At 37.0% G+C, this 12,687-nt stretch overlaps 1 pseudogene; it reads right to left on the minus strand.

Annotated features, from left to right (window-relative positions):
* The window catches only part of LOC142433548 (serine/threonine-protein phosphatase 4 regulatory subunit 2 pseudogene), a 93,198-nt pseudogene extending 85,050 nt beyond the window's left edge, over positions 1–8,148 (minus strand).
* Positions 8,149–12,687: the final 4,539 nt, after the last annotated feature.

Raw genomic sequence — 12,687 nt, forward strand, 5'->3', positions numbered from 1 at the left:
AGTTCTTAGACTTTCTTCAATGTTTTATTTGTTGCCCTTTTCTTCTCTTAGATTTAAGTCAAAAGATTTATTTTAAACGTCACTAATTTGGCTTTCTATCTCTTCCATTCTATTTTTCTGTTCTTTTATAGTGTTTTCTAAATTTTGTAATGTTTGTGTTTAGCCTCTGGGTTTCTGTTTGAAGTTCCATTCATAAGGCTTCTAGTAAGGTTATCAGTTTTAGTATTGCTTCCTTTTTTTCTCTCACGCTTTCTTTATCCGTTGAACATGAAAAATCTGCATTCCTCAGTATTCTCTGTGTTTTTTTGTAAATTCCATAGATTGTTCATTTTCAAACCTTTTATTTAGGTCTGGTCCTTTTATATTTGGCTTGTCTGTTTCCTGTGTGTGTGACAATATTTTCTGTTATTTCCTTGACAACTTTTTGTAGGTATTGTGGGTGGCAGGGAGGTGGGGTTCTGTGGGGGTTGTTATCTCTGGTGAATGGTGAAGTAAAATAATGATAGACACTTTTGAACAGGGAGTGAGGGAGGAGACATTGAGAAGGAGAGAGGGGAAGTTTAAAAGAATGGAAGGGGAACTAATAGAGGCGGGAGAACAAAAGGCATCAACTATTGCTAGTAAAATATTGTTCTCAAAAGAAACAAAATTTCTTATTTTGAAAAAAATGAAAGAAAAGGTAGTACTAATTTAAAAACAATTATAAAGGTAACACAACTTCTGGTTTGAAGAAAGAGAAAACCAAAGGAAAAAAGGGGGGGGAGATGCTGAACTGTTTGTGTTTGCTAAAGGTCTAAGCTCTGTCCGGTAGTGTTTTAGATAGTGTGGGTGAGATAAAGGCGTGTTTCCAGGATAAGTGTGGGCTCTTTAGGTAACCATAGGATCTGGTCTCATAAAGGGCAAGGAACAGTTGATCAATTGCAATTTTTGCTTATGCATGAATGACTCCACTTGGTTGTGTGTTTAGGTTGGCCGGAACATGTTTAGGTTTGAGCCTTGGTAGCATAGTGGTTATGCATTGAACTGCTAACTGCAAGGTCAGAAGTTTGAAACCACCAGCTTCTCAGCAGGAGAAAGATGAGGCTTTATATTCCCAGAAATATATTTTGTACATCACTGCCACTGAGTCAAACTCTGAATCACAGAAATACTTTAGGGCAGGGTAGACTGCCCTTGTGAATTTCCAAGGCTGTGACTCTTTACAGTAGAAAGCACTGGGTGGTGGTTTTGAACTTCTGACCTTGCAGTTAGCAGCCCAACACTTAACCGTTGTGCCACTATTGATCTTTAAATAAACAATTACTGTCTTGGAAAGCCACAGCGGTAGTTCCACCTTTTCTAAGCATCATCACGAGTTACAATGGGCTTGCTCTCAGTGAGTAGGTGGCCTGGGGATCAGGCGATTGAGAGGGGTGGCTGGATATAGGGAAGTTACTCAGGAAAATCCAGGACCTATTGCTGTGCATGGAATGAGGCTCCCACCATTGAAGAGGCAGTGGTCTATGATAAGAGTCAGGGAGAAGGTAACAAAGCTTTACACATTTTATTGGGATGGCTGGGGTTAAGGGGCATGAGTGGTCCCAGGAAACAGGCTATTTATTTCTTGGAAGGGCCTCTGGTGGTCTAGATGCTGCCTCTGAGATGAGGATATTGATAAATTAAGGATAGTAACAGTGGTAGAAAAATAGTTTTCATTAGAAGGTATGAAATAAAAAATAGTACTGACTACTGAGTAATTAGAATAGTAGACACTTTCATTTGAAAGAAGAGGCATGGGGAGGAAGAAAGAAAAATACTGAAGTTCTAAACTCTGTCCTAGGAGGGTTCAAGAATGTGAAAACTGGCCAGCGGTCAGTTGAGCACTTGGTAGCGGTATGTAAAGGTGAGTTTCTTTGTTAATTTGGGGCTAAGGGTAGCGTGGGGTTGCAAATGAATAACAGTCCAGTAGCCCAGGTAGGAAGGCTGGTCTCATGGTATTCAGGAGATGATGGTATCCGAAAGGAGATGTAAAGGAAGGAGCTGTGCCAGGGATATTTTTAGGGAAAAGGATATCTCTCTGGATGGCCTATATGGTGGGGAATGGGCACCAGCCTTCTCAAAGGAAAGGATATTGCTCTAGATGTTGATGTTAGGTGCCAACAACTTGTTTCTAACTCATAGCGACCCTAAGAAAATCAGAATAAGGCATTGGCTGGTCCTGTATCATCATCACATGTATGACGTTTGAGCCTATTGTGTAAACCGCTTTAGCAATCCATCTCACCTAAGGCTTTCTTTGTTTTCACTTCGCCTCTGCTCTGCCTAGCATGTTAGCCTTCTCTAGGCCATGCTATCTCTCCAGATAACACATCCACGGTATATGTGATGAACACTCCACATGCTTGACTTTAAGGAGCATTCTGGCTATATGTCTTCCAAGAGAGATTTGTGAATTCTTTTGGCAATCTATGGTACTTTCTATGTTCTTTGCCAGCCCCATAGTTCAAATATGTTCAATGTTCAACTTTCACATGTATATGAGGCATTTGAAAATACTGTGGCTTGCTTCAGGCACACTTTAGTCCTCAAAGTAAATCTTTGTTTTGAACATGTTAAAAATGTATTGTTTAGCAGATTTCTCTAATGCAACGTGTCTTTTGACATAGTGACTTCTTTTTCCATGAGCACTGATTGTTGTGCTAGACTGGGTACTTTAGAGAAACAAATCCACAGAAACTCATATGTATAAGAGAGAGTTTTATATACAGGTTAAGTGCACATTAAGAAAACATCCCAATCCAGTGCTGCCCAAACCCACAATCCAACATTAACTCATATATCTGATACCAATCCACACAGTCCTCTTCCATCTCACAAAACACACACAATGATGCCAACTGCAGAAGGAAAGCCGAATCAGCAAATGTATAAGCATCTCAGCCTGGCAGAGGTCTCCACATGGCGGCTCCAGAACCCAGGGTAGAATCCAGGTAGGTCCATGCGGCTTCTCCTCGGGGATGTCTTGCAGGAAATGAAACTTGCCAGATGAAACAGGAAACTGGCAAAGAAAACTGCACCCTGGTCTGACCATCAGAAAGCAAGAGACCCAAGAACTAGAAAGGCAAGGCTCACTGAGCCATTTATCTCTTTGCCCTTCAATTAACCCCACATGTGCTTATCAGCCAGATTGGCACAATCTCAAATGTGAATCCAAGCAAGGGTAAATCCTTCAAACTTCAATTTTTATCCATTTATTATGATATTACCTATTGGACCAGTTATGAAATTTTTAATTTTTTTATATTCTGTTGTAATCTATAATGAAGGCTGAAATCTTTATTTTTGAGCAGCATGGCCTTCAATTTCTCCTCACTTTCAGCAAGCAAGGTTTTGCCATCTGCATATTGCAGGTTGTCAATAAGCCTTCCTCCAATCCTGATGCCACATTCTTCTTCACATAAGCCAGCTTCTGTGATGATTTTCTCAGCATCAAATTCTCTGCTGGTTTATACACAATGAATAAGTATTTGTTCCTGATTTAATACCATACAGTAGTCCCTTTTTCTGTTCACACAACAACCTCTTGATCTGTGTCCAGGTTCCACATGAGCTCAATGAAGTGTTCTAGAATTCCCATTCCCCTCACGGGTATCCATATTTTTAAACTTTTTTCTTATTATTATTATTTATGATACACATAATAAACGGCCTTGGAATAGTCAACAAAACACAAGTAAACATCTTTCTTATATTCATTACTTTCAGCCAAGATCCATGTACCCTCAGCAATAATATCTCTTGTTCCAGTTTAACTGCTGAATTCAATCTGAACCTCTGGTAGGTGTTTATCAATGTATTGTTGCAGCCATTGTTGAATGATCTTCAACAAAATTGAACTCCCATATGATATCAATGAGATTGTTGTATAACCTGCACATTGTGATGGATCACTGTTCTATGAAATAGGTACAAATATGGGTCTCTTCAAGGCAGCTAGTCAAATAGTTGTCTCCCCAAAATTCTGGCGTAGATGACTGAGTACTCCCAATACTTACTCAGCTTGTTGTAAAATTTTGATTAGTATTCCATCATTTCTTGAAGCCTGGCTTGTGCTTCATGCATTCAGTGCAGCTTGAACTTCTTCATTCAGCACCATTGATTCTTGCTCATATGCCACGTCCTGAAATCATTGAATGTCAACTAGCTCTTTTTGGTAGAATGACTCTGTGCATTATTTTCATGTTTTGAAGTTTCCTGCATCATTCAATATTTATTCCACAGAATATTTCAATATTGCAACTCAAAGCTTATTTTTTTTCCTTAATTCTTTTAGTTTACAATTCAAAAGTCATAAAAATTATATGGTGTGCATAAAATTTTCATTTTAGATATTGGTGAGCTGAAATGGACTGACATTGACCTTTTTATTTATTAGTTAAAAAATAATTTCACCAAACTGAAGAAAAATAAATGTGTACTATAAATCAAAGTTTATATTTAAAGCATTTTTAAAAACTGGAATTGTGTTGGTTGCTTAGAAGATCAATACAGATAAATTAGAAACAATTTGTACATAATTATTTTGTTGTTGTTCAGAGCCACACTGGCTGCATTTCTGATATTTGGGGTTGGAAGAGGATGCAAGGGCTGGAAGTTTGTCCACTTTGCTGCCATCACTTGAGGATGGCCTTGGAAACTGACTTAGCTCAGTATCCAAAGTCAAGGGAAGCCAGCCTGCTCATGGAGATCCAGCATTGGTCTTTTGAATTCATAAAATTATATGGTTTACTATGACAGGAATGAGAGATTCAAGAGAAAATCATATTGCCTTTAACATTTGAAAGAACATTCCACAATCTATCTTGAAAAGCAATGCTACCAGGGATAGGATGATATCTATCCTAATGCAAGGAAATCAAGTCAATATAACTATTATTTATGTCCTGACCTCGTAAGTCAGTGATGCACAAAAAGAAGCATTCCATCAAGAACTTTAGTTTGAAATTTATCAAGAAACATTGAAAAATTTTGGTGTTTAGAATGCAAAAGTTGAAAACAATAAAAGGAAAGACTATTAGTTGAAAAATATAATCTTGGTTATTGAAATGAAGCTAGATAGGAGTTTGCATGGCCAACCATTTCTTCATCACAAATAATCCTTTTTTTCAATAAAACAAAAGATGATTACACACATATTGGGTTATCCACATGGAATACACAGAAATCATATTGACTATATCTGAGAGAAGATGTGATGAAGAAGCTCAATATCAGTAGTTAAAATAGACTAGGGCTGACTGTGAAATAGACAATTAATTGTTCATATGTAAATTCAGGTTGAAAGTAAAGATATTACTTTGTGGACTAAGGGGCACCTGATGCAAATGACTGTATTTTCAATTGTCTCCATATTCTTGTGAACGCTGGACATTGACTAAAGAAGACTAAAGAAGAACCGATGTATTTGAATTCTGGCGCTGGAGAAGAACATTGAAAATACCATGGACTGATGAAAGGACAAACAAACCAGGCTTGCAAGAGTCACGGCCAGAATGATCATTAGAGGCAAGGATGGTGAGAGTTTTTCTTACATACTTTGGACATGTTGTCAGTAAAGAGCAGTCCCTGGATAAGGACACCATGTTTGCTAATGTGGAAAGGCAAAGAAAAAGGAAGGCTCACAAGGAGATGGGTGACACAGTGACTGTAAAAATGGGCTTAGGAATAGAAATAGTAGTGAGGATGGTGCATGACTGGGCAGTGTTTGCTTTGGGTCAGAATGGAATCAATGGCATGTAACAAAATTGAGTTTGAAGTTGCAGAAAAATCTTCAAAATTTACTTGAGCAAAAAAAAATACTACCATGAGTATATCTATCTGAGCACATATCTGTATATCTATATATATTCTAAAATTTCAGATTTGATGTACTGAACATTAATGACAGAAGTTGTAATGAGCTGAGGGATGACATTAAGAACATCACACATAGAGAAAGTGAAAAATATAGGACAGACAGAAAAGATAAGTGTGGGTGTCAGAAGTGACTCTGAAACTTGCTTTAAGTCATCGATGAAGTAAAAAAGCTTAATAGAGCATTTAAAAGGTCAGTACAAGAAGACAAAGTAGAGTATTAAAATGAAAGGTGAAAAGACCTAGAGTAAACAAAGAGTTAGAGAAAAAGGCAACACATTTAGCATAAACTGAAAGAACTAAAGAAATAAATCAAGCCTTGCATTGGAACATTTAAACATTCTATGGGCAAAATATTGAATGATGCAGGAAGCATGAAAATAAAATGGAAAGGATACACAGAGTCACTGTACCAAAATAAACTAGTTTTCATATTTGGTGATCTTGGTTTTGGCTGAGATATTTAGGCTCTGGAATGGTGGGATCCTGAGGGTTTTGCCTAAGGAGGATGGGGATACCAAAAAAGAGGAGAAATACCATCATAGAAAAAAATACTTTGGCCATGTACAGTCTGTATTCACTGCACTAACTGTGCTTCTGTTTGCCAAAAGACAAGATCATCAAGAAGTTCACAATTCACAGCGTAGTGGAAGCCAAAGCATCAGAGACATTTTTGAAGCAAGTATCTTGGATGCATACATGCTTCCCAAACTGTACATGAAGCTACATTATTGAGTGAGTTGTGCCATGTACAGCAAGGTGGTCAGGAACATTCCAAGTGAAGTCCTGAAGAACAGAACAACACCACCCCGATTAAAACCCACAGGTGCTGCCCCATGACATCTTCCAAAGCCTATGTAAAGACTAGATGCTAAAGAAAAGCAAACTTGCAAAAAGATAAAATAGAAATTGTTCTTAATTTTTTAATTGTTTAAAAAGACCCTAATTGACATTCAACCATTTCAAAAGGTAGCATATGACCAAGAATGAATGGTACTAAATGAAGAAGTTCAAACTCTACTGAAAGCATTAGCCACAATCAAGGCTGCTGAATTTAATAAAATACCAATTGAAATGGTTCAATAAACTGGCTAATCACTGGGACTATTTACTCGTTTATGCCAGGAATTTTGGAAGACAGGTACTTGGTCATCTTGTACCCATGTAAAAGAAAGATGACCCTTCAGAATGATCAAATTATAGAACAATATCATTAATATCACATGCAAATAAAATTTCGCTGAAGATCATCCAACAATAGTTTCAGTAGTACATTGACAAGAAGCTACCAGAGGTTCAGGCTGAATTCAGAAGTGGACATGGAACAAGGGATAACATTGCTGAAGACAGATAGATCTTGGCTGAAAGCAGGGAACATCAGAAAGATGTTTACTTGTATTTTATTGATGATACAATGGCATTTGACTGGGTGCATCATAACAAACTATTGATATCCTTGAGAAGAATGCAAATTCCAAATTACCTCACTGTGCTCATGTGAAACATTGTACATGGATCAAGAAGTGGTTCTGTGAACACAACAGGAGAATAAAGCATGGCTTGAAATGAGAGAAGGTATACATTAACATTGTGTCCTCTCACCATACTTCTTCAATCTATAGGTTGTGCAAGTCATCAGAGAATCTCAATCTTTTGAAGAACAATTTGGCATCAGGGTTTGAGAAAGGTATATTAACAAATTGATATGTACAGATGATACAATTTTGTTTGCTGAAAGTGAAGATTACCTGAAGCACTTGCTGATGAAGATCAAGGATTGCAGCCATCAGTTTGAATTGCAAGTCAATGTAAAGAAGACCAAAATCATTACGAATGGACCAATAGGTAATATCATGATAAATGAAGAAACATTTGAAGTTGTAAATTATTTCTTCTTGCTTGAATCCACAATCATTGTGCATGTACGTAGCAGTTAAGAGATGAAAGAAGGCATTGCTTTAGGGAAATCTACTGCCCAAGACGTCTTTAAAGTTGAAATGCAAAGATGGTACATTGAGGACTAAAGTGTACTTGAACCAAGTCAGGGTATCTTCAATTGCCTCCTGTTTGTGAAAATTAGACACAAAACATAGAAGCCCAGAGGAAAATTGATGCATTTGAGTTATGGTGATAGTGAACAATATTGAAAGTACCATGAACTGCCAAAAGAACCAACAAATCTGTCTTGGAAGTAGGATAGCCAGAATGCACTTTAGAGGCAAGGATGTGAGACTTTGGCTCACATACCTTGGACATGCTGCCAGGAGAAGGACATCATGATTGGTAAAGTAGAGGGGCAGCAAAAAAGATGAAGGCCCTCAACAGGATGGATTAATACAGTGGCTGCAGCAATGGGCTCAAACATTAGAATAATTGTGAGGATGGCCCAGGACTGGGCAGTGTTTTCTTCTGTTGTACACAGGATCATTATGAGTCAGAAGTAAACTGAAGGCACCTAACACCAAACACAACCCTTTTGGAATTTTGTACCATGGCCATGTATTAATTATGTTCAATAAAATAATTAAAAGTAGTTATTTCTATCGTGAAAGCACATTTTTGGTTTGTGATTTGAAAATCTCTCTTTATTACTACATGGAACTTATAGAGTCTAAGGAAAACCCATTAGCAGAAGGACCTAAAATATTATATATTACTCTAAGCCCTCTTACTAATTTATGGCATCCTTAATCTCGAGAGATTTATTTACAATTTTCAATAATACAAATAGCTGATGTCATTGTAATAGCAACCCAATATAAATCTTTTGTATCATTTTTGAAGGATGGGCTGTTGTTGTTAGGTACCATAGAGTTAGTTCCAATTTATAGCTAAATTAGAAAATAAAGGCCTATTGATTTCCTTCTAGCACAATAAGGAGGAGTCTGTGCCATTGGTAAAAAGTTTCATTTTATATAGGTAAACTATTTAAGGGAAGTAGAATCACACTATAGACATATCTACCAGAGAACTACCTGATTAAATGCAACACCCCTATGCCCGACTGCTTTTCTTAATATTATCAACTGATTACTTAATGGTATTGGTTCTTGGTTATGTTATATTAGGGGATTTAAAAGGTAGGAGGAAAATTTTAATTATCTTTTCCATGAAATATTGAAGCTCCATCTTATATTGCAAACAGTTTTTTTAATAATTGTTTTAGGACTAATAAAATGTATTATGAAATGTTTGCCTAATATCTAAACACAAATTCTAAATTTCTAAACCCTTAACATACGAACATTCCTGCACTTTTCAGAAACTATACTTTTAGAAAAACCAATCTCTCATTTTGAGTTAGTCTTTGCTTCATGCTAAGCTGCTCTGCCAAATGTGGCCTTGCTCCACATATTCACCAAGCAAGTATCACAGACTCGGAGTGTTTAAGCAATACCATAGTGAAGAGCCTAATAACCCAGTGGTGCTCAGCTGACAGTGGTTCTCACCCTGTGAATCATGACCCCTTTGGGGGTCGAACGACCCTTTCACAGGGGTTGCCTGACTCAGAACAGTAGCAAAATTACAGTTATGAAGTAGCAACGAAAATAAGTGTATGGTTGGTGGTCACCACAACACGAGGAACTGTATTAAAGGGTCGCAGCATTAGGAAGGTCGAGAACCACTTAGAGTCTAAGTAGAATTAAGTAACAGGTAGTGCCTGGGCTCATACAATCTCAACATGCAGCCATCCAATGTTCTAATTAGGAATTTAAGTAGAATGAAGCACTCTTCCACTATTAATCAAAGAATATTTACAGAGATTCATGATCAACAGGGATGAATATGTGAGGGCACTCTAAAACAGGTGTCTGAAATGATTGAAAATTATTGACTTGGGTCTGAAACAAAGGCCCAGGTTTTTTTATTTGGTTGTTTTTGAGTTAAACTCTATCTTGTCTTCTTTTCTGTATTCTTAAGAATGAATTAGAATGGACCCTGGTGAGTTGGGCTGTGATTTAAAACCACTATGGGGCTTTATTCCCCTAAATAGTTACAGTCTCAGAAACTCACAGGGCAGTTCTACCTTGTCCTGTAGGATTGCTATGCATTGTTATAGACTTGATGGCAGTAAGTTTGTTTTGGGGTTTGGGAAAGACGGGTTATATGCGTTGGATCCCTGAGAGCTTAGAAAGCACTAACCACCATCAGCAAACAATGGAGGCAAGGATGTGGATTGTGAATAAATAAATGTTCACCAGGGTAGTCTTGGGAGAGTGCTTCCACAGAATGCACCAAAAGGAATGTATATGTGTCTATTTCTCTTTTTTCCAGGTAGTCTGCGTGTGAGGATGGATTAGTTAACCCTGCAATATCCTAACTTGCTATTGTTTTATAACGATATATACCAGGGACTCTGTGATTGTGATTTCCCCCATTTTTCTGTTTAATGTTTCATTTGTCTCTCCAAGTATCACATCAGGTAGTTTCCCATTGTGGATTGTATGTTTTCTCTGTTGAAGCTATATGTACTTTCCAATAAAACTTTTTGTTTTACTAGTAAGAGAATATTGGAATTTTCTTCTACAATGAAATGCAAGAAATTACCTATTTTGTATTGACTTAAACAATCAATTCAGCTACCTTCATGCTTATTATTTCAGTACATTGCTGAATGTGTTAGTCATTATTATATGTTCATTTTAAAAAGGGAAGGATAGTTAAGTCCGGGGAAGAGACAATTTTTAACACTAGGAGAAGGAAATGGCTAACACCTAAATGATCTTGTGAAATTGAGATACTCATGTTCCAAAATGCACCGCACAGTTTCCTTCACTTTTAAACACACAAAAGAAGATATTAAATGAGAAGGAAGGATTACCTGGGAAGTTACAAGATAATTGAGTATTTTTCTAGGAGAGTTTTGAGTCATTATTAGGTGAGGAGTCATGGTAATTATGGTTTGAGCACTTGTTGAAGATAACTAAAAAACAGTTGCGTGGAACTGCCAGAGGTTCAAGCTGAATTCAGAGGAAGACACGGAATGAAAAATACATTGCTGCTGTAAAATGGGCATTGGGTGGACATGATAATATCATAAAGATGTTTACCTGTGTTTTATGTAAAGACACTGAATTCAATGCATTATAACAGATAATAAATAATATTACAAAGAACAGGAATTCCAGAATATTCCCTTATGCACGTATAGAGTCTGTATGTGGATCAAGAAATAGTCATTAGAACAAAAGAAGGGGATATTGCATATTTTCAAATTGGAAAAATAATTGATCATGATTGTATCTTTTTACATTATTTATTCTGTGTGTTGAGCAAATAATGTTAGAAGCTGAATTAAATGAGAAAATATTCAGGACCATAATTGGAGGAAGACTCATTCCAACCTGTGATATGCACATAACACAATTTTGCTTGCTGAAAATGAAGAAAACTTGAAGCAATTACTGATGACGTTTAAAAAGCACAGTCTTTAGTATAACTTATACCTCAACATAACAAGAAGATAAATACTCATTATGGGGCTATTAAAAATCATGATAAATGACAAGTAAATTGATTTCATCTACTTAGATCAATAATCAATGTCTAGGGAACTGTTGCAAAAGGCCCATTTAAAGTGTTAAGAAAAAGAAAGAAAGAAAGACATTGTGGCCAAGGTGCACCTGATCCAATCTGTGGAATTTTTAATTTCATCACATGAGTCTTAAAGCTGGGAAATGAAAAGGAAAGCAAAAGAACAATTCATGCATTAGAATTGTGTTGTTAGTAATGATTATTAATTTTTTTAATCATTTCATTAGGGGCTCATACAACTCTTATCACAATCCATACACACATCAATTGTGTAAAGCACATTTGTACATTCATTGCCCTCATCTTTCTCAAAACATTTGCTCTCCACTTAAGCCCCTGGCATCAGGTCCTCAGTTTTCCCTTCCCTCCTCACTCCCCCCACCCTTATGAGCTCTTGATAATTTATTCTTTTGTCATATCTAGTAATGATTATTAATTATAACATGCAACCCGGAAGAATAAACATCTTTAAGGTAGTACAGCTAAAATGTTTCTAAGAATCAAAGGAGAGTAAGATTTTTATCTTGATTATTTTGGACACATCATCAGGAAAGACAGATTATCAGAAAATGTCATTTTATTTAGTAGAGGGGAATTAAAGCAAGAAAAATCCTTTATAAGACGAATGGACATGGGAGCTGGAGGCACAGGGAATCCAGGGTGGATAATACCTTCAGGACCAGGGCTGTGAGGGGCGATGCTGGGAGAGTGGAGGGTGAGTGGGTTGGAAAGGGGGAACTGATTACAGGGATCCACATGTGACCTCCTCCCTGGGAGAGGGATGGGGGGGGGGAGGGAGACTCCGGATAGAGCAAGATATGACAAAATAACGATGTATAAATTACAAAGGGCATATGAGGGAGGGGGGAGCGGGGAGGGAGGGGAAAAAAAAGAGGATCTGATGCAAAGGGCTTAAGTGGAGAGCAAATGCTTTGAGAATGATTGGGGCAGGGAATGTATGGATGTGCTTTATACAATTGATGTATGTATATGTATGGATTGTGATAAGAGTTGCATGAGCCCCTAATAAAATGTTAAAAAAAAAAGAATTGTAAGCATCCAAAAAAGACCCTTGGAAGGTATCAGAATGACATGACCATAATGACATAAATATAGTAGTAAAGTCTTCCAAACCTTCATTTGCTGATGGCGCATGAACCAAAATAAGAAGAGACAGTTGCAACTATTGAAATATGGAATGTATTAATTATTAATCTAGAAAACTTGTATGCCATCAAAAATAAAATGAAATGCATAAAG

The sequence above is a fragment of the Tenrec ecaudatus genome, chromosome X (genome assembly GCF_050624435.1).
Source record: "Tenrec ecaudatus isolate mTenEca1 chromosome X, mTenEca1.hap1, whole genome shotgun sequence".
In the NCBI taxonomy this organism is placed as follows: Eukaryota; Metazoa; Chordata; class Mammalia; order Afrosoricida; family Tenrecidae; genus Tenrec; species Tenrec ecaudatus.